This window comes from Eleutherodactylus coqui, chromosome 2 (assembly GCF_035609145.1).
Source record: "Eleutherodactylus coqui strain aEleCoq1 chromosome 2, aEleCoq1.hap1, whole genome shotgun sequence".
NCBI classification, from domain to species: domain Eukaryota; kingdom Metazoa; phylum Chordata; class Amphibia; order Anura; family Eleutherodactylidae; genus Eleutherodactylus; species Eleutherodactylus coqui.
The window spans coordinates 10,629,650-10,652,570 of NC_089838.1; the positions used below are offsets into that span (position 1 = coordinate 10,629,650).

General features: G+C 47.8%; 1 protein-coding gene across 1 annotated transcript in view; it reads right to left on the minus strand.

Moving 5' to 3' along the window:
• Nucleotides 1–22,921, minus strand: part of CHRM2 (cholinergic receptor muscarinic 2) — a 173,608-nt gene that overhangs the window by 65,846 nt on the left and 84,841 nt on the right. The window lies entirely within an intron of this gene.

Sequence of the window (22,921 nt, forward strand, 5' to 3'; positions counted from 1 at the left end):
CAGAGAGGCTGGCAATATACAGTAAGAGAACCCCGACGGACGTCTACCAACAACGGAGCTGTACAGCCTTAAACCCTAATGTCTTCACAGGTCACACAGTGGACTGGAAAGGGTTAATGCAGGTGGGTTTCGGCCCACACTGCATGCCCCAGTCAGACTGGGGTTCTTTACAAGTGGACACATGTAGGTTAAACTCCCTGTGGACCCACTGCCTGGGTGGGTGCCAGGAAGCCACCGGCGGTACATAGAAATATCCCATTGCATTGCCCAACACAGCTGAGGTAGTAATGTCGTGCGTAATACAGGTGGGCTTCGGCCCACACTGCATGCCCCAGTCAGACGGGTTCTTTAGAAGTGTACAGAAGTATTAAAAACTCAGTGTGCACCTACAGCATAGGTGGCTCCCTGGAACCCACCGGCGGTACATAGAAATATCCCATTGCATTGCCCAACACAGCTGAGGTAGTAATGTCGTGCGTAATACAGGTGGGCTTCGGCCCACACTGCATGCCCCAGTCAGACTGGGGTTCTTTACAAGTGGACACATGTAGGTTTAACTCCCTGTGGACCCACTGCCTGGGTGGGTGCCAGGAAGCCACCGGCGGTACATAGAAATATCCCATTGCATTGCCCAACACAGCTGAGGTAGTAATGTCGTGCGTAATACACGTGGGCTTCGGCCCACACTGCATGCCCCAGTCAGACTGGGGTTCTTTAGAAGTGTACAGATGTATTAAAAACTCCGTGTGCACCTACAGCATGGGTGGCTCCCTGGAACCCACCGGCGGTACACAAAAATATCCCATTGCATTGCCCAACACAGCTGAGGTAACGTCAGCTGTAATGCAGGTGGGCTAAAAATTAATTTGATTACACTGTAGGCGAGGGCCCACAAAAATTGCTGTATCAACAGTACTAATGTACATCCCAAAAATTGGCCATGGCCAGCCAAGAGGGCAGGTGAAACCCATTAATCGCTTTGGTTAATGTGGCTTAAGTGGTAACTAGGCCTGGAGGCAGCCCAGTGTAACGAAAAATTGGTTCAAGTTAAAGTTCCAACGCTTTTAAGCGCATTGAAACTTATAAAAATTGTTCTGAAAAATTATTTGAGTGAGCCTTGTGGCCCTAAGAAAAATTGCCCGTTCAGCGTGATTACGTGAGGTTTCAGGAGGAGGAGCAGGAGGAGGAGGAGGAGGAATATTAGACACAGATTGATGAAGCAGAAATGTCCCCGTTTTGGATGGTGAGAGAGAACGATGCTTCCATCCGCGGGTGCAGCCTACGTATTGCTTACGTATCGCTGCTGTCCGCTGGTGGAGAACAGAAGTCTGGGGAAATCCAGCCTTTGTTCATCTTGATGAGTGTTAGCCTGTCGGCACTGTCGGTTGACAAGCGGCTACGCTTATCTGTGATGATTCCCCCAGCCGCACTAAACACCCTCTCCGACAACACGCTAGCCGCAGGACAAGCAAGCACCTCAAGGGCATACAGGGCTAGTTCAGGCCACGTGTCCAGCTTCGACACCCAGTAGTTGTAGGGGGCAGAGGCGTCACCAAGGATGGTCGTGCGATCCGCTACGTACTCCCTCACCATCCTTTTGCAGTGCTCCCGCCGACTCAGCCGTGACTGGGGAGCGGTGACACAGTCTTGGTGGGGAGCCATAAAGCTGGCCAGGCCCTTAAAGACTGTTGCACTGCCTGGGATGTACATGCTGCTCGATCTACGCACATCCCCTGCAACATGGCCCTCGGAACTGCGCCTTCTGCCACTAGCGCTGTCGGCTGGGAATTTTACCATCAGCTTGTCCGCAAGGGTCCTGTGGTATAGCAACACTCTCGAACCCCTTTCCTCTTCGGGAATCAGAGTGGGCAGGTTCTCCTTATACCGTGGATCGAGCAGTGTGTACACCCAGTAATCCGTAGTGGCCAGAATGCGTGCAACGCGAGGGTCACGAGAAAGGCATCCTAACATGAAGTCAGCCATGTGTGCCAGGGTACCTGTACGCAACACATGGCTGTCTTCACTAGGAAGATCACTTTCAGGATCCTCCTCCTCCTCCTCCTCCTCCTCCTCCTCAGGCCATACACGCTGAAAGGATGACAGGCAATCAGCCGGTGTACCGTCAGCAGCGGCCCAAGCTGTCTCTTCCCCCTCCTCCTCATCCTCCTCATGCTCCTCCTCCTCCTCCTGTACGCGCTGAGAAATAGACAGGAGGGTGCCCTGACTATCCAGCGGCATACTGTCTTCCCCCGTCCCCGTTTCCGAGCGCAAAGCAGCTGCCTTTATGGTTTGCAGGGAATTTCTCAAGATGCATAGCAGAGGAATGGTGACGCTAATGATTGTAGCATCGCCGCTCACCACCTGGGTAGACTCCTCAAAATTACCAAGGACATGGCAGATGTCTGCCAACCAGGCCCACTCTTCTGAAAGGAATTGAGGAGGCTGACTCCCACTGCGCCGCCCATGTTGGAGTTGGTATTCGACTATAGCTCTACGCTGTTCATAGAGCCTGGCCAACATGTGGAGCGTAGAGTTCCACCGTGTGGGCACGTCGCACAGCAGTCGGTGCACTGGCAGCTTAAAGTGATGTTGCAGGGTGCGCAGGGTGGCAGCGTCCGTGTGGGACTTGCGGAAATGTGCGCAGAGCCGGCGCGCCTTTACGAGCAGGTCTGACAAGCGTGGGTAGCTTTTCAGAAAGCGCTGAACCACCAAATTAAAGACGTGGGCCAGGCATGGCACGTGCGTGAGGCTGCCGAGCTGCAGAGCCGCCACCAGGTTACGGCCGTTGTCACACACGACCATGCCCGGTTGGAGGCTCAGCGGCGCAAGCCAGCGGTCGGTCTGCTGTGTCAGACCCTGCAGCAGTTCGTGGGCCGTGTGCCTCTTATCGCCTAAGCTGAGTAGTTTCAGCACGGCCTGCTGACGCTTGCCCACCGCTGTGCTGCCACACCGCGCGACACCGACTGCTGGCGACATGCTGCTGCTGACACATCTTGATTGTGAGACAGAGGAGGAGGAGGAGGAGGAGGAGGAGGGTGCTTTAGTGGAGGAAGCATACACCTCCGCAGATACCAGCACCGAGCTGGGGCCCGCAATTCTGGGGGTGGGTAGGACGTGAGCGGTCCCAGGCTCTGACTCTGTCCCAGCCTCCACTAAATTCACCCAATGTGCCGTCAGGGAGATGTAGTGGCCCTGCCCGCCTGTGCTTGTCCACGTGTCCGTAGTTAAGTGGACCGTGGCAGTAACCGCGTTGGTGAGGGCGCGCACAATGTTGCGGGAGACGTGGTCGTGCAGGGCTGGGACGGCACATCGGGAAAAGTAGTGGCGACTGGGAACTGAGTAGCGCGGGGCCGCCGCCTCCATGATACTTTTGAAGGACTCCGTTTCCACAACCCTATACGGCAGCATCTCAAGGCTGATGAATTTTGCGATGCGGACGGTTAACGTTTGAGCATGCGGGTGCGTGGCGGCGTACTTGCGCTTGCGCTCGAACACTTGCGCAAGCGACGGCTGAACGGTGCGCTGAACTACACTGCTGGATGGGGCCGAGGACAGCGGAGATGAGGGTGTGGGTGCAGGCCATGAGGCGGTAGTGCCTGTGTCCTGAGAGGGGGGTTGCATCTCAGTGGCAGGTTGGGGCACAGGGGGAGAGGCAGGGGTGCAAACCGGAGGCGGTGAACGGCCTTTGTCCCACCTTGCGGGGTGCTTGGCCATCATATGTCTGCGCATGGTGGTGGTGGTGAGGCTGTTGGTGTTGGCTCCCCGGCTGAGCTTTGCGCGACAAAGGTTGCACACCACTGTTCGTCGGTCGTCAGGCGTCTCTGTGAAAAACTGCCAGACCTTAGAGCACCTCGGCCTCCGCAGGGTGGCATGGCGCGAGGGGGCGCTTTGGGAAACACTTGGTGGATTATTCGGTCTGGCCCTGCCTCTACCCCTGGCCCTGGACACCGCACTGCCTCTTGCAACCTGCCCTGCTGATGCCCTTGACTCCCCCTCTGAAGACCTGTCCTCCTGAGTAAGCGTTGCACACCAGGTGGGGTCAGTCACCTCATCGTCCTGCTGCTCTTCCTCCGAATCCTCTGTGCGCTGCTCCCTGGGACTTACTGCCCTTACTACTACCTCACTGCAAGACAACTGTGTCTGATCGTCATCGTCCTCCTGACCCACAGAAAGTTGTTGAGACAGTTGGCGGAAGTCCCCAGCCTCTTCCCCCGGACCCCGGGAACTTTCGAAAGGTTGGGCATCAGTGACGATAAACTCCTCTGGTGGGAGAGGAACCGCTGCTGCCCAATCTAAGCAGGGGCCCGAGAACAGTTCCTGGGAGTGCTCCCGCTCCTGAGCAGGTGTTATTGTAGTGGAGTGAGGAGGCTGGGAGGAAGGAGGAGCAGCAGACAGAGGATTCGGATTGGCAGCAGTGGACGGCGCAGAACTGCGGGTAGACGATAGGTTGCTCGAAGCACTTTCTGCCATCCAGGACAGGACCTGCTCACACTGCTCATTTTCTAATAACCGTCTCCCGCGTGGACCCATTAATTGGGCGATGAATGTGGGGACGCCAGAAACGTGCCTCTCTCCTAATCGCGCAGTAGTCGGCTGCGACACACCTGGATCAGGAGCTTGGCCTGTGCCCACACCCTGACTTGGCCCTCCGCGTCCTCGGCCGCGTCCACGTCCTCTAGGCCTACCCCTACCCCTCAGCATGCTGTATTACCAGTGATTTGATTTCACAGGCAGGAAATAAATTGGCGCAAGACTGCAGGCCAAATATAATTTTTGCCCTTTTTGGAAAACGAAAGGCCCCACTGCCTCTAGTGAATGAATTATCTAAGTTTAATAACTGTGCTGTGTCCCTGCTTATGTGTCACAGAACGTGAGGGTAGCAGAGTTATTATAACTCTGGCAGAGCAGGTATTTTTTTCCCAATTAAGGAAAGCAAATGGCGAAGCCAGCAGTAAAGCGTAGCTGGGTGCGTATGATTTAGCACTGTTCTTCACGCAGCTCACACGTCTCCACCGCCCTTAGGACGGACAGAGGCTGGACAAATAGATTTGTTTTCAGTTTTTTCCCACCAACAGGCAGCACTGCGTATATTCAATGAACATGAGAAGTTTAATAACTGTGCTGTGTCCCTGCTTATGTGTCACAGAACGTGAGGGTAGCAGAGTTATTATAACTCTGGCAGAGCAGGTATTTTTTTCCCAATTAAGGAAAGCAAATGGCGAAGCCAGCAGTAAAGCGTAGCTGGGTGCGTATGATTTAGCAATGTTTTTCACGCAGCTCACACGTGTCCACTGCCCTTAGGACGGACAGAGGCTGGACAAATAGATTTGTTTTCAGTTTTTTCCCACCAACAGGCAGCACTGCGTATATTCAATGAACATGAGAAGTTTAATAACTGTGCTGTGTCCCTGCTTATGTGTCACAGAACGTGAGGGTAGCAGAGTTATTATAACTCTGGCAGAGCAGGTATTTTTTTCCCAATTAAGGAAAGCAAATGGCGAAGCCAGCAGTAAAGCGTAGCTGGGTGCGTATGATTTAGCAATGTTTTTCACGCAGCTCACACGTCTCCACAGGCGTAAGGACGGACAGAGGCTGGACAAATAGATTTGTTTTCAGTTTTTTCCCACCAACAGGCAGCACTGCGTATATTCTATGAATAATAACTGTGTTGTGGCCCTGCCTATACAATTCTTTCCCTGCAGTATCAATGGAGGGTGGAATGCTCTGCAGAGGCGATTTTGAGAAGCCCCAAAAAAATGCAGCACAGCTAACAGCAGCCTGGACAGTACTGCACACGGATAAATATGGCCCTAGAAAGGACCGTTGAGGTTCTTGAAGGCTACACTCACTCCTAACACTCTCCCTGCCTATGCAGCACTTCTGTCCCTAATGCCAGGTGCAACGGTCTGCAGAGGCGATTTTGAGAAAAAAAAAATCCCACTGCTAACAGCAGCCAACACACAGCTATCAGTGGCCCTAATAAGGACCTTTGGGGGGTCTTGAAGCCTACACTAACTACCAATTCTTTCCCTACAGCAGCTCCGGTATAAACAGCACTGTCCCTCATCTAACTCACACGGCATCTGTGGCGAGCCGCGGGAGGGGCCGACTTTTATATTAGGCGAACACCTGATCTCGCCAGCCACTCACAGCAGGGGGGTGGTATAGGGCTTAAACGTTGCAGGGGGAAGTTGTAATGCCTTCCCTGTCTTTCAATTGGCCAGAAAAGCGCGCTAACGTCTCAGGGAAGGAAGTGAAAGTAACCAGAACACCGCATGGTGTTCGTTACGAATAACGAACATCCCGAACACCCTAATATTCGCACGAATATCAAGCTCGGACGAACGCGTTCGCTCATCTCTAGTAATCATCCGAAAAATGGAGACAATGAGAAGGACTGTGACCACGGGATACGATGCAAGATACAGATAAAACAGTCAACAAATGCTATCTATCTCCTATCTATCTATATATCTTCTATCTATCTATCTATCTATCTATCTATCTATCTATCTCCTATCTATCTCCTATCTATCTCCTATCTATCTATATATCTTCTATCTATCTATCTATCTATCTATCTATCTATCTATCTATCTATCTATCTCATATCTATCTATCTATCTATCTATCTATCTATCTATCTATCTCATATCTATCTATCTATCTCATATCTATCTATCTCATATCTATCTATCTCATATCTATCTATCCATCATCTGTCTGTCTATCTATCTCATATCTATCCATCTATCTCCTATCTATCTATCTATCTATCTATCTATCTATCTATCTATCTATCTATCTATCTATCTATCTCATATCTATCTATCTATCTCATATCTATCTATCTCATATCTATCTATCCATCATCTGTCTGTCTATCTATCTCATATCTATCCATCTATCTCCTATCTATCTATCTATCTATCTATCTATCTATCTAATATCTATCTATCTCATAGCTATCTATCTGTCTATCTATCTAATATCTATCTATCTCATATCTATCTATCTATCTATCTATCTCATAGCTATCTATCTATCTATCTATCTATCTATCTATCTATCTATCTATCTATCTATCTATCCATCTATCTCATATCTATCTATCTATCTATCTATCTATCTATCTATCTATCTATCTATCTTTCTATCTATCTCATATCTATCTATCTATCTGTCTCATATCTATCTATCTATCTATCTATCTATCTATCTATCTATCCATCCATCCATCCATCCATCCATCCATCCATCCATCTTATAAGGTCTGGCGGTGAGAGCATCACTCCTGTATATCTTTATGTGTCCCGTTTAATGACATGAGTCTTCAGAGAGAATGATATAGAAAGCTTCAGTGAATTACAAGAAAATAATAGCATTAACTAAGTTTGTCACGGTGGCCGAGCTCTGGGGATTATTAAATGTCACAGTTGCTCAAGATGCAAAGATAATCAGATTTACATTTAAAGACCTCTATCCTAGTGTCACTCATGTCACAAAAAAGTCCCCTACACCAAACCATCAGCCCAAGAGTAGTTGTCAGCTCTCCTGTGTGGTGTAGTATATAGAGGAGCTGTCCTGTGCGGTGTAGTATATAGAGGAGCTCTCCTGTGTGGTGTAGTATATAGAGGAGCTGTCGGCTCTCCTGTGTGGTGTAGTATATAGAGGAGCTGTGGGCTCTCCTGTGTGGTGTAGTATATAGAGGATCTGTCCTGTGTGGTGTAGTATATAGAGGAGCTGTCCTGTGTGGTGTAGTATATAGAGGAGCTGTCTGCTCTCCTGTGTGGTGTAGTATATAGAGGAGCTGTGGGCTCTCCTGTGTGGTGGAGTATATAGAAGAGCTGTGGGCTCTCCTGTTTGGTGTAGTATATAGAGGAGCTGTCCTGTGCGGTGTAGTATATAGAGGAGCTGTCCTGTGCGGTGTAGTATATAGAGGAGCTGTCCTGTGCGGTGTAGTATATAGAGGAGCTGTCCTGTGCGGTGTAGTATACAGAGGAGCTGTCCTGTGTGGTGTAGTATATAGAGGAGCTGTCCTGTGCGGTGTAGTATACAGAGGAGCTGTCCTGTGTGGTGTAGTATATAGAGGAGCTGTCCTGTGCGGTGTAGTATACAGAGGAGCTGTCCTGTGCGGTGTAGTATATAGAGGAGCTGTCCTGTGCGGTGTAGTATATAGAGGAGCTGTCCTGTGCGGTGCAGTATAAAGAGGAGCTGTCCTGTGCGGTGCAGTATATAGAGGAGCTGTCCTGTGCGGTGTCGGCTCTCCTGTGTGGTGTAGTATATAGAGGAGCTGTGAGCTCTCCTGTTTGGTGTAGTATATAGAGGAGCTGTCCTGTGCGGTGTAGTATATAGAGGAGCTGTCCTGTGCGGTGTAGTATATAGAGGAGCTGTCCTGTGCGGTGTAGTATATAGAGGAGCTGTCCTGTGCGGTCTAATATATAGAGGAGCTGTCCTGTGCGGTGCAGTATATAGAGGAGCTGTCCTGTGCGGTGTTGTATATAGAGGAGCCGTCCTGTGCGGTGTAGTATATAGAGGAGCTGTCCTGTGTGCTGTAGTGTATAGAGGAGCTGTTCTGTGTGCTGTAGTATATAGAGGAGCTGTCCTGTGCGGTGTAGTATATAGAGGAGCTCTCCTGTGTGGTGTAGTATATAGAGGAGCTGTCGGCTCTCCTGTGTGGTGTAGTATATAGAGGAGCTGTCGGCTCTCCTGTGCGGTGTAGTATATAGAGGAGCTGTCCTGTGTGGTGTAGTATATAGAGGAGCTGTCCTGTGTGGTGTAGTATATAGAGGAGCTGTCCTGTGCGGTGTAGTATATAGAGGAGCTGTCCTGTGCGGTGTAGTATATAGAGGAGCTGTCCTGTGCGGTGTAGTATATAGAGGAGCTGTCCTGTGTCGTGTAGTATATAGAGGAGCTGTCCTGTGCGGTGTAGTATATAGAGGAGCTGTCCTGTGCGGTGTAGTATATAGAGGAGCTGTCCTGTGCGGTGTAGTATATAGAGGAGCTGTCCTGTGCGGTGTCGTATATAGAGGAGCCGTTTTCTTTCCCCTTTGGTGTCGTAAAGAGATGCCACTCTGCTGTTTCGTGTAGTGTAGGGAACCCCTCCCGTATGTAATGACTCCACTATTCCGCTACGCACTGGTTAATTCGTGGACCCGCCAGGTATCTGCATTCAGCGTGGGGTTCACTGTCTGAAGTGGAAACAGGTGGAATTTCTTCCCGACTAGAGCTGAATATGAAGTTGATAGAGCGCCGACCTCCTATAAACCTGCCCCCCCCACTCCTCCTCCCCCCCTCATGCGGAGTCTATTTACATAACGCCACGGCATTCGCCTACACAATCCTATTTAAAGGATATATCTTTCGCCTTTTCAGGAAAGACCTTTTATACTTACAGAGGGCAGAAATCCCTACTGAGGCCATTGAGCATGTAAACGAGTTGTCAGGCGTACTGTTCATGTTGGTGGTCACCTGCAGCAGCAGAGTTGGTCTCAGACTCAGCTTATGGAAGTTCTGCAATGTGTTCTGTGTAATTCTGATATAGGACTGAAGATATGCACAGTGCTTGGTTAACGATGGGATATCTGATGCCAATTGGGACTATCTTCTAAGAGAGGGAAGAGCGGTCCCCCATTGAAGACCACCAGAGACACTTAACTGCTATCCACAGCACATGAGATAAATATCTGATGGCCGGGGTTCGGACAGCTGAAACCCCCAGCAATCCCAAATTTGGCACCTCTGAATAACCTATGACCCACAACAATCCCAAATTTGGCACCTCTGAATAACCTATGACCCACAGCAATTCCAAATTTGGCCCCTCGGAATACCCTATGGAATTAGTTATCAGGACTGCTAGAGATCCAATGGGTCGGACCCCCAGCCTCTCCAAGAATGGCCCTCCTTGAATAGGAGATAAACGTCTTTGCTGATAAACCCTTTTATCTCCTCCTTGTAGGATAAGTGGTAACTTGCTGATCAGTGGGGGTCCCCCTGCCAGTCTCAAGAATGGGTTTTCCGTGTTCCCCGTACTTATCTGCACCGCCTGGAGTGAGAAGGGGACTGAATCGAGCGCTGGTCACATAAGTGCACTAGCGCTCCATTCACTTTCAACTGGACAGCGGAGACACCTAAGCAAGTGCTGTTGGGATATTTCCGTCAGCCCCATTGAAGTAAATGGAGCACTCAGCACGCATGCTGTGCTCGACCAGTGCTCCAATCATAGTGATGTCACTGCTGGGGAAGATGCGACCCCGGTAGTGGCAGGAGAATGGGACACAGGATTTCCATTCTTAAGAACGGCCAGGGTCGCTATGCCATGAGACTCCTACTGATTAGAAAGTTATTCCCCCTCCTGTGGGTAGCGGATAACTTCCAGTTGTAATACAACTGTTTTAAGGATCCTCTTCTAGTAGAGAAATTACAAGTAGTGTCTATTGCTCTGGAGGACCCAGAATTGTAATTCCTCCTTTCCCCTGCAAGAGTGCTGTTGTGGAATTAAATACTTTCTGACAATTCCTCTTGCAGATTACAAACCTGTTAATGGGCAGAAATGTTAATTAGGGACTCACAGCAGTAACACTATCCCTATTCCTTATAGGCAGGTGCATACTTAATGGTCCCAAAGGCTGTTTGGCCCTAGTTTGTGAAGAAGAGAGGCAGAAAGAGACCAGAAGGGGCCTCATTTTGGATTTTGCTATTTTACCCCCTTTCTATGTAGATCCCTGACTTTATAGCAGATTTAGGGTACCCATCTCACCAAGCTTCCACCAAATAGCCAGAGAATCTATTCAAATCCCCCATACTCCTTAACACGGCCCTGCGTGGAAGAGAAGGAGCACGATTAGCATTCATTTCACGTAATTTGATGTATAGAGTCGCGACGCCCAGTGACGAATCCCGGGGCAGGATCTTCTTACAAATCGTCGCTGACTGACATGTGAAGGAAAACAAATCCATCCTCATTACCCGCTTTCTACAAGTGTCACATCTGGAGTTTGATAAATAGACGTCATTAGCATCTTCATCGAAAACCAGTTATTTCATCACAATAATGGAGACGATGAGAATTAATACACTCGTCGCTTTCAAGAAAGATGTCTCGAGCGAAGACCATCTGAAGACACTTAACAGAAACTACTCAGACACGTAACAGAAACAGACCACTAGGGGCATTATCTGTTTTAGGGAGTTAAAATACAGAAGAGTACAAATAGAACATGAGTCAAAATAATGCGCAACATTTAGGGCAAGACTCTGAAATGCGTAGGCGACCCTGGTACCCGTGCTATACCATGACTCAATGGGGGGAAATTCTGTGCAACCCAAACCAAGTTGCATCATTTGACTTTGGCTGGTGTTACAATCTAGCTCTGAATTTAGGATGTGGACACACATGGGCCTGCTCAGCTGCCACCTGACACTATCTGTACTCAGTTTGCCTCAAAGTCATAGTGCCCCCTCTGCACCTCTCAATTATAGTGCCCTCTCTGTGGCACTCAAATTTACAGTCCACCCTCTGTACCCTCTATAGTGCATTCCTCAGTTATGGTGCCCCCCTGTGCCACTCAAAGTGTCCCTTCTTTGTCATTTAAAGATATAGTGTCCCCCTTTGTGCCCCTCAGTAATGTTATCTTCTTAGCCCCTGATTGTGCTCTCTCTTTGTCCCTCAAGGTAGTGTCCCCTCTGTGCCCATCAGTTGCAGTGCTTCATCTGTGCCAAACACAGTTATAGGATACCCTTATTTGCCTCTCAAACCTAGTGTGTCACCCTCCATGTCCCTCATCTATAATGCCCTTACTGTGCCCCTCAATTGTAGTGCCCCCTCTTTGTCCCTCACAGATAATCGTGTCCCTCTCTGTGCCCCTCAGACAGAGTGCCTTATTTGTGTTACTCAAAATTATAATGTCCCCTTTGCCCCTCAAGCTTATTATTGCCCCCTCTGTGCCCCTTAGCGGGGGCACAGAGGGGGGCAAAAAAATTCAAATTTATATTGCTCCCCCTGTGTTTTTCAGTTAAAGTATCCCCTCTGTGCCTCTCAAAATTATAGTGCTCTATATGCTCCTCAGTTATAGTGCCTCCTCTGTGGGGCTCAAAGTTATAGTGCCCTCTCTATGTCCCTTAGTTAATGTGTCCTCTATCCTCCAGTTGTAGTATCTTCTCTGTACCCCTTATAGTTACCGCTATTTATTCCTCATATATATAGTGCCCCCCACTGTTTCCCTCAGTTATAGTGCCAATCAGTTATAGTTCCTTTTCTGTGCCCCTCAAATCCTCATCTTTGCCACTCATAGCTTACCCCTGTGTGGCACTCATTGTTATAGTGTTCCCCTCTTTGCCACTCAAATTTATAGTATCCCCTTCTTTGCCCCCCACTGTTATTATAGAGTACTCCACTGTGTCCCCCAGCCTTGGTTCTGCTCCATCCAGCAGCAACCCAATTCTACATGGTACTGGCCCAACCTCTATGAGGTAGATATACCGACTCCTCCCTGCTCTCCTGGTCTCAGTAATGTGAAGTGCTGGAGACATGGGAGGCGTCGACATGTATCACACAGAGCCACGCAGTGTCTGGAAGGACTATTGGTTAAGAGGGCACAGCAACTCATCGGGGAAGCGTGCAGGACAATTCAGCACTGAACCATAGCCCTAAGAGCTCCAAAGCAGCGGCATGGTCTGCTGCCATTGGCAACACACCACAAGCTATACAACAACTACAACTAGAAACAATGGGATGAAACTGAAAGGGAGGAGACACAGATTAGATATTAGACAGCGAGGGGATCAATGAGTGGAACAGGTCGCCACGGGAGGTGGGGAGTTCTCCTTCAATAGAAATGTTCAAACAAAGGCTGGACAGATATCTGTCTGGGATGATTTAGTGATCCTGCACTGAGCAGGGGGTTGGACCTGATGACCCCGGAGGACCCGATGACCCTGGAGGTCCCTTCCAACTCCACCATTCTAGGATTCTATGAAGTTTAGTTTGCAACAACCGGAGAGCCAAAAGTTGGAATTCACATAATTAGAATGGGGAAGATGCCGACGGAAGCTCGGGGAAGATGCCGATACAAAGAGGCTTGTTGTCAAGGCGGAAGACCAGGAGACCGGACCGCAGTTATATGAGTTATCACAAATTAATAGACATTAACGTTCTTTGTTGAAGGCCATCTTAAGCAAGAAAGTGAATGTTTCCAAGTCAAGGAGTCCGCAGATTATTTTGTACAATATTGGGACACCAGAAGGCAAAGCCGGGGCATTTCCAAGACTCCGGTTCTCTACGTCTTGTCAACATGATGGATTCTGCAGTCTGTCCTCTTGGCAGCTGTACACGGCCATTAATACATTCTGTCTACCTGGCTGTTTGCTGCCCATAGGTCTTTGTCACCGAGACAGGTAGCAGTCGAGCCATCTCCATCTCACAGCGAGGGTTCTGCACGGGACTCCGCAAAGGGGTCAATTTGCTGCAAACGCAATCTTTAGGGAGGAATGCGGGAAGCGGGTCATTCATCACCGCCGCAGGAGTGACGCACGTCCCAGCAACCTCCTCGATTCATTATCAAGTGCGTAGGAGTCGAGTTTAATTATGCAGATGTATAGTTGTTTAAATTAATGCAGAAATACCTAATGAAGTGACCTGAAAAAAGATCTGCATGCCGTACGCGGTTTATCGCACAACTGTAAAATCGGGTAGTAATGAGGATACTCATATTACATCTTCACAAATGTAGGAAAGCTGAATTTGTTATATAACGCCATCGGATTATCGTGTCTGTGCATTGTTCTACCTGCAGTCCTGTGTAAATCGGGATGAGTTATGTCCAATGTCAAACGTAGCCTTGCTGCATCTGTAAATATAATGTGGAGGATCTACAACTCACATCAATCAATTTCCAGAGGATACCCAGGTTATATCAGCATGCTCCATATCACTATATGCAGGGAGATGTATAACTTATACCAGCTATACATATATAATTATATACAACAGATACCCAGGTTATACCAGTAGCTCCATATCGCTATATGCAGGAGATGTATAACTTATACCAGCTGTACATATATAATTATATACAGGAGATACCCAGGCTATACCAGCATGCTCCATATCACTATATACAGGAGTTTATAATTTATACCAGCTGTACACATATAATTATATACAGGAGATACCCAGGTTATACCAGCATGCTCCATATCACTATATACAGGGGAATGTATACCTTATACCAGCTGTACATATATAATTATATACAGCAGATACCCAGGTTATACCAGCATGCCCCATATCACTATATACAGGGGAATGTATAACTTATACCAGCTGTGCATATATAATTAAATACAGGAGATACCCAGGTTATACCAGCACGGTCTATATCACTATATACAGGGAGATGTATAACATACCAGCTGTGCATATATAATTATATACAGCAGATACCCAGGTTATACCAGTGTGCTCCATATCACTATACAAAGGATATATAACCTTTACCAGCTGTACAAAAATAATTATACCCAGGTTATACCAGCATGCTCCATATCAGTATATGCTGTACATTTATATATATACATATATATATAGATAGATAGATAGATAGATAGATAGATAGATAGATAGATAGATAGATAGATAGATAGATAGATAAAAAAAATTATACCCAGGTTATACCAGTATATAACCTAATGCTATAGACTCCATTACTTTATGGCGGTTGATGGAAAAGATCCAAAAGTTTGATAATCAGAATCTTGTTTAAGACAAAACTTTATAATAGGCCAATTACTTCTGTCAACGATGGGAGAAATGGGAGCAGACATTGTTCCGCAGCGGCCTATATATAACAGCGCAGCAAAATCGGGAATCACAGATCTGAGTCTCCTTTATATTCACCATATCTAAGAAATGAGCAGCGGCGACGTGTCGGCGAACGCAGGAGCTTAATGTGGCAGTAAGAGATTAAATCCTGCGGTGACTCATCCCGTCGGCTCCTCAGGTGTCCTACCGCCATATACTAATGAGAGATGGCGTTGTCCCGACATCAGCCCAGGAAGGTCGACCGTCACATGACTTACATGCATTTTATTCTTGCCTGCAAACCAATGTCACAGAATTACCAGGAATGTAAGTTATTGTAACAATCACAATAACTGCTAGAGTTCACAGAAAAGTGTACCGCCTTTAACATCAATATATAACTGTTGCCTCAGGGCTCCCTGAACCGGACGACTTGGATCAGGTCTCACTTTTTCTTGACCTTGGACATTTGATACCTCCTTTTTTTCCCCTCCCTCTTTTTAATTAAGGGAAAGGTTGGATGAGTTAGGGTTAGGCCCCTATGTGGGGTTGCCCTTTTCATGGTAGTTACTCCACTTTTCAATTTTTAGACCAGTGTTTGGGATGGTTTGGGGTGAATTTAAGCTTTTTAAAATATTAATAAAAGCTCACTTTTCTGTGAACATTTCTTTGCAAATTCATAGAAATTTGATGGAAGATGGGTCATTAAAGATGGCGGAGTCATAATAGCAAAATAGGGTCTACGCCTTTAAGAAGGAGCAAAATGTTTACCAGGTATGAGCTGCTGCTGTAGGTTTCAGTTGTACTTTATGTCAGTTTATAGCAAAAATTACATTATATCTGGCAGGCCGCATGCTGCCATGCCCCCTACTACTAGGCACCTCCCTTTCCCACCCCTAGGCACCACCGTTTCCCACCACTAGGCACCTCCCTTTCCTACCACTAGGCAATTCCCTTTCCCACCCCTAGGCACCACCATTTACCACCAATAGGCACCTCCCTTTCTCACCACTAGGCACCTCCCTTTCTCACCACTAGGCACATCCCTTTCCCACCCCTAGGCACCTCCCTTTCCCACCCCTAGGCACCTCCCTTTCCTACCACTAGGCACCTCCCTTTCTCACCCCTAGGCACCACCCTTTCCCACCAGTAGGCACCTCCCTATCCTTCCACTAGGCACCTCCCTTTCCCACCCCTAGGCACCACCCTTTCCCACCACTAGGCACCTCCCTATCCTTCCACTAGGCACCACCCTTTCTCACCACTAGGCACCTCCCTTTCCTGCCATTAGGCATTTCCCTATCCTTCCACTAGGCACCATCATTTCCTACAACTAGGCATCTCCCTTTCCCACCCCTAAACACAACCCTTTACCACCACTAGGCACCTCCCTATCCTTCCACTAGGCACGTCCCTATCTCACCACTAGGCACCACCCTTTCCCACCACTAGGCACCTCCCTTTCCTACCACTAGGCATCTCCCTATCCTTCCACTAGGCACCACCCTTTCTCACCACTAGGCATCTCCCTTTACCACCCCTAGGCACCACCATTTCCTACCACTAGGCACCTCCCTATCCTTCCACTAGGCACCACCCTTTCTCACCACTAGGCATCTCCCTTTACCACCCCTAGGCACCACCATTTCCTACCACTAGGCACCTCCCTATCCTTCCACTAGGCACCACCATTTCCTACCACTAGGCATCTCCCTTTCCCACCCCTAGACACCACCCTTTCCCACCACTAGTCACCTCCCTATTCTTCCACTGGGCACCTCCCTTTCCTTCCACTAGTCACCTCCCTATTCTACCACTAGGCACCTCCCTTTCCTTCCACTAGGCATCACGCTTTAAAAAAAAAAATATTGCAGATATTTAAAAATTGTCAATTTCTACATTGCAACAATTTGGTCCTTACAATTGGCGTAAGAAGAATGATGGCTACCGTATGGCCCACTGTCTATATACTGTATTAGACCACTTTTGCCCCTACTTTATATCTTATGAGTATGAGGTGTCAAGTAGATTAACGACTTGTTAATGACTCTCTAATTAATTCTCACAACACTTAGCACTTCAGCCTTAGATTTTCTACACGTAATTATCAGCTTGTATGTTACACATCAGTGAGTTGACTGAGAAGATGTAATATATCAAACCAAACATCTGATAGTCCAGCAATTCCAATAGTCTGGCATTGGTATCCAACATAGAACTTCTAACTACCTAGACTCTGGCAATGACTGAGGAAGAGATCCAAGAAGGCTCCTCTATACCGATGCCGTATAATCTGACACCTCAACATGTCAGGCTAGTGGAATTTGCTTGTATTGTGTCTATATAAGCAGCTTTTAGGCCAGTTTCACACAATTTGTCTGCACTGGACTTCTGCAGCTGTTTACAGTACAATATTAGTCAATGGGGTTTACACTGAGGATTTAAAGGAGTTGTCACGTTGTAAACTATTGATGCAGGACATGCCATCAATAGTAGATCACCAGCAGTCTGTTACCTGAGACCCCTGGCGATCAGCTGTTTGCCAGGCAAGTGTGCTTGTGCACCGAGCTGATTTTTGCAGCAAGCAGACAGCTCTGTTCTCACTGCAGTGGCCGGACTTGGTAATACAGGCATTGAAATGAATAGGAACTTTGCCTGTAGTACTAATGGAGCTTCCTGTAGAAAGAGCTCAGTGGGTGAACACATTGCCCAGATGAACAGCTGATCACAAGGGGTTCGGGCAGCAGACCCCCGCCGATTTAGTATTGATGGACTTTCCTTAGAATTGGCCTTCAATAGTTTACAACTGGACAACCACTCTAAGTCATGTTGACGCTTTCCAAATCCGCAGCATGGCCTATTTGTTGCAAAAAAAGTCACTGCGGTTTTCATTAATTTCAATGTAAATAGTGAAATCTGTGCCAGAACGGTCCTCTCATCACTGAACACTGTGACAGCACTGTAACAGTGCTCAGTGACAATCGGACTCCCCGCAGGGAGCAAAGAATCCCCTGTCACAGTAGTGGCAGAGGTCCGCGATGCCATCCCATTGCTTTCAATGGGACCTGTGCTGCTGCTGCCATATTGAGAGCAATGGGATAAAAGCAACCCCCGCAGCGATGTTTTGTTTTTTTTTGGGTGGGGGTGGGGGTAAGCCCTTCCCAAAAAATCATCCCTAGCTGTTAAAACAAATAATAATTTTGAGCTGAGTGCTGCCTCTGACTGGTCACAGCGCTCAGCCAATCAGAGGCAGTACTTTCTGGAGGTGGTGAATTTTCAAGCCTCGGCCACCATAATACAGAAAAAGACTGCCGAAGACGTCGAGACGAGCCGGACAGCGCTTCTAGGAAGGTTGACTTTTTTTTTCTACAGCTAGGGATGATTTTCAGGGAGGGGCTTATATTTCAAGAACCACCCCCCCACCCCAAAAATCATTGCTGCAGGGGTTGCATTCATCCCATTGCTTTTAATAGGGGGGCAGCAGCAATGGGATAGCATCAGGGTTCTCTGTAACAGCTGTGACAGGGGATTCTTTTGTCCCCGCGGGGAGTCCCATCATCACTGAACACTGTGGCAGGGGATTCTTTTGTCCCTGTGGGGAGTCCCCTCATCACTGAACACTGTGGCAGGGGATTCTTTCATCCCCACTGCAGTCCCCTCATCACAGTGCTGTCACAGTGTTCAGTGATGAAGCGACTCCCGCAGGGATTAACGGACATGACACAATGTCTTTACGCGCCGAACGGACCTTACCGGCGCGCATTATAGGCACGCATGTCCTATCTTTACAGGTGCGAATATTTTGCGCCTCTAAAAGACGGACATGTAAACACTGCATAGGAAACCAATAGTTCTAATAGACGCAATTTTTTATGCGCACACAGGCACGCAAAAAAAAGAAATTGCTCGTCTGACTGCGGCCTTAGGGTGCATTTACATGTGGCGTATTTGCGCAACTTTTCTGTGGGGACAAATGTGTGTAAAATCCCTGCTGTTTTTGGCGCGGCTTTTGATGCGCATCTGCAGCAGATTTCAACTTTTCAACTGAAAATGTAAACTCTTCTGCGGATCCATATCAAAATCCTCATCAAAGCTTGCTGATTTAGAAGAACCTGCAGCAAACCCACTATGTGTGACGCACCCCTAGGGTACGCTCACAAATTCGGACACGTTTTTTTCTGCAGATCCACATGTAGGAAAATCACTTTTCCGCACGTTGCTGCATCAAGAAGGGACATGGCTACTCTTGATATGGAAATCCTGTTTTCCACGCCAGAATTCTGCATGACGACTGTGCCCATTGACAGATGTAGTACCCCAAAGTTGGGGTCCCACAGCACGTCTATCACTGTGTAAGGGATTCATTTCTAATGTCCCCATGAGCTAACTCTGCATGATTCAGCAGAATGTCAACCAACCCCCTCTCACTCCCGTCAGTCATCCTTAGGTAGCTTGGGCATTGGACAGTTAGTTGGGCCCTTGCTCAGGATTGGTAGACACAGAGGGTGTAAAAGAGAGAGAGGGCAGAGTTAGGCAGTTTCATCTAAGACCAGCCAGCTCAATAGAGACTGAAGGAGATCGGGGAAAAGAAGGAGGTCATCAATTCTAAACCAGTGTGGTGGGAAGAAGGATGCAAAGTGTGAGTACGAGCCCAAAGGAATTAAGGAGAGAGATAGTAGGAGAAGAGAAAAGCAGACAAAAGAGGACAGAAGAATTGAGTCAGTACTGTGTCTCTTCAGCATAAGTCAAAGCCGGGGATGAAAGCTGGAAGTGTCTTACTGCAATGTGCTGCCACGGCCGTCCTGAAAAGATGTTTTAATGCCATGTCTGCAAATGTGATTTCAAGATCTATTACCACAAATCAATGTGATGCAACTGTTAATGCCAGTGAATCTGCACTGCGGTTGTCAGCTGGAAAGTTTCCCCCATTTCCTCTCTCCCCTGCAATAAAGACTGAAATTGCTTTTATCTAAATACAGTCTGCTGGATTACTTCCCACCACCTCTAACAACTGCACTGAGGTACCACACAGCTCTGCAGGAATGTAAGGACTGCTACCTCCATTTTTCTTTGTTTTTGGGGTTATCCCCATTTTATTTTATTTTTATTTTTTTTTGCCTGGCGCAGGACCCTACCCATATACAGGCTGGCGTCACGATAGACTAAGGCATCATGTCCACGGGTAAAATTAGGCCCGCTACGGATTCTCCATGGAGAATCCGTTGCGGGTCCCTCCTGCCCAGCGGACATGATGCTAAAAAATCAGAATAAACTTACCCACAGGGGTCCGTGCGTGTCTTCCTTCCGTCGCGGCCGGATCTTCTTTCTTCAGCCGGCGGATGTGCCCGGCACGCCGGCAGCGTGCCGTGCGCATGCGCCGTGGACATCCGCAGGGCCGAAGAAAGAAGATCCGGCCGTGAAGAAGGGAAGATCTGCACGGTCCGCTGCGGGTAAGTTTATTCTTAATTTAGGTCTCCCGCGGATCCGGACGGCTTCCATAGGCTTCAATAGAAGGCTGCGGGAGCCATCCCCGCGGGAGACCCGCACGAAAATGGAGCATGTCCATTTTTTTTCATGCTCCAGGATATTTTAAATTCACTTTTATTGACCATCTGCGGGTATTTATCTACCTGCGGGTGGTCAATGCATCCCTATGGGGTGCGGATCCGCGTGCGGGTGAAAAGTTAAAATCTGCTGCGGATTTTAATTCTTCTTTTCCCCGTGGACGTGAGGCCTAACGCTTATTTTATGCTAACTGTTTTTTTTTATTCTTATTTTAACCACTCTCGCATGTGACTCACTGACTGTGACCGCGATTTCCTAAGTTGGGGGGAAGCGGCAGAGCCACCGTGACTGCCGTATTATTGCTCCCGGCTGCCTTACCCATTTTGCCGGGCCGTGTTCGGCCGTGCTCGCTGCACAGGGTAAATACAGTTGGTAGATCTGCGCCAAAAACCACAGTAAAAACTGGATTATAACGCATTTTTTGATGTGGAATTCACAAGAACATGTGCGTATTTTGTGCGCAGGAGTGTCATTATTGTGGAACGAACATTGCTTATTTGGGCACACATCTGCGTATTTTACTGTACTTTTCGCGCCGATGCATAATCTGATACGTATTTTTACATATGAATTACACCTCTACAAACCATGGCAGGAATGCTGCAGATTTCTTCTACGGCTGTGCAATTGTATGGCCACGGATCCATATGCGAATTTAGACCTTTTCCATATCTGTGTGTAGATTTCCTGACACGGAGATTGTGCAGAATCCACATCAAAAACTAACATTTGAAATCCATGTGCAGAAAAATCTGTGTAGTGTACAATGTGGTGTGGACTCCTATTAAAACCTATGGGGATGTGGATCTGATACGAATTTAGTGCGGATTCTGCAGCAAATCTCTGTCCAATTTTCCACCGTATGTACAGGACTTTAAAACGGTTGTTCAGTTGTAAACTTTTAACAATCTATCCTGAAGAAAGTAGTGAATCGATAGGGATCTGCTGCCTGGAATGCCCTCTGATCCGCTGTTCTCTAGGTGGGTTGATTTCTGCAGGAAGCAGACAGCTCTGTTCTCACAGCAGTGGCCAGGCTTGGTATTGCAGGCAAAGTTCCCATTCCCTTAATGCATGTAATACCAAGTATGACCACTGCAGTGAGAACAGAGCTGTCTGCTTCCTGGAGAAATCAGCTCACTGTACGAGTGCACCAGCCCAGAGAATTGTATATTGGTGAGGGTCCCATGAATGTCAGGCAGCATCAGGTCCTAGTGCAGCAGCAACTAAAGTGGGTGAGGACCAGATGAGGAGTGGTAAGTAATTTATGGGATCCTGTCTGGTTGTATTGAACCAAACTCACATCACAATCATTTAAACTAGGACTTAAGCTACTCTATATGGCATAATCAGTTGGTCTTCTTATTGAGGGGGGCAAAAAAATTCTGCACAGGTTGCCATTTAACTAAGGAAGATGGCGCCCTGGTACCGATTCCATATTTGACCCCTCCCTATAGTGATAGAGAAGCTTTTAGAGAGGCCGCTATAGAGCCGACATGAAGTGGTTATCATACAAGGACGGCATCTAACGATTTGATCCATTGACTGTAATAAAAGTGGCATCTAGCATTGGCGCGGCTCAGAAGTCTGCCCTGACTGTGCACTGAGCCGGCTGCATTAAGTACTTGTCCGTCCTTCTATAATCACTTAAATCCTTTCTCATCCTCATTTACACACGCACAGCATTAGCGCGGCCGTGATTCGTGCAGCAATTGTGGATCTCGTCTGCACAGGAGAAAGGCTGAAGCGGGCGGCGAACAGGGGATGGCAATGCCAGAGTTAGATATAACCCTATATATGCGCCCTTATTGCAGGATCCAGGGGCCCCCATATTGGCGCTACCCTTTATTAGCATCCAGCTGTTACACATGTCATAATTGAGATCAATGACGGTCATTAACTGCTATACCCTGGGGACCTCTACCCAATATGGTCTAAGCCTACATCATGGTGCCAGTGTACTAGATTGCATTGTGGTTAGTAGTGTGCAGCACCATCATATAGGCGCTAAATGGCAGTATTATACAAGGGCGCTCCAGAACTAATGCCTCCTATCTTATTCTGTTGGCACAGAAGCGGATGTTGGCAGTATAATATTAGAGTTTGAACCTTCCCACCAACATTCCGTAAATTTTGTTGCTCTGCGATAGATCGTAAAAAATGGCGGGCGCATGAAGCAACGGTGTGTAATTGCATTTCTCCATGTGGAAAGCATTGCAACCGTTGACATCCATTGACGCTTGCTCATTGTTTATGGAGACCAAATGGTGGAGGTTAGCAGAGTGAAGCGGTGGGTGATGCGCCTCAAGAGTGGCGACAGCGTCGTGAGATAGGAACTACATTACGTACAGCCATGCACAGCTGTCATACCAGTAGATTTACCCCACTTCCAATAGCATGTGAAGCGCTGTCCAATCCCCTGTAATGATGGCTGCCATATCCCTGAGACATCTGAATGGAAACATTCTTGTGTTTGTCGAAACAGAAAAATATTGCACACCAACAGCAAACCTCATCCTCTGAGGCAAGGTGGAGGGGCATCACGATTTAGGCCTA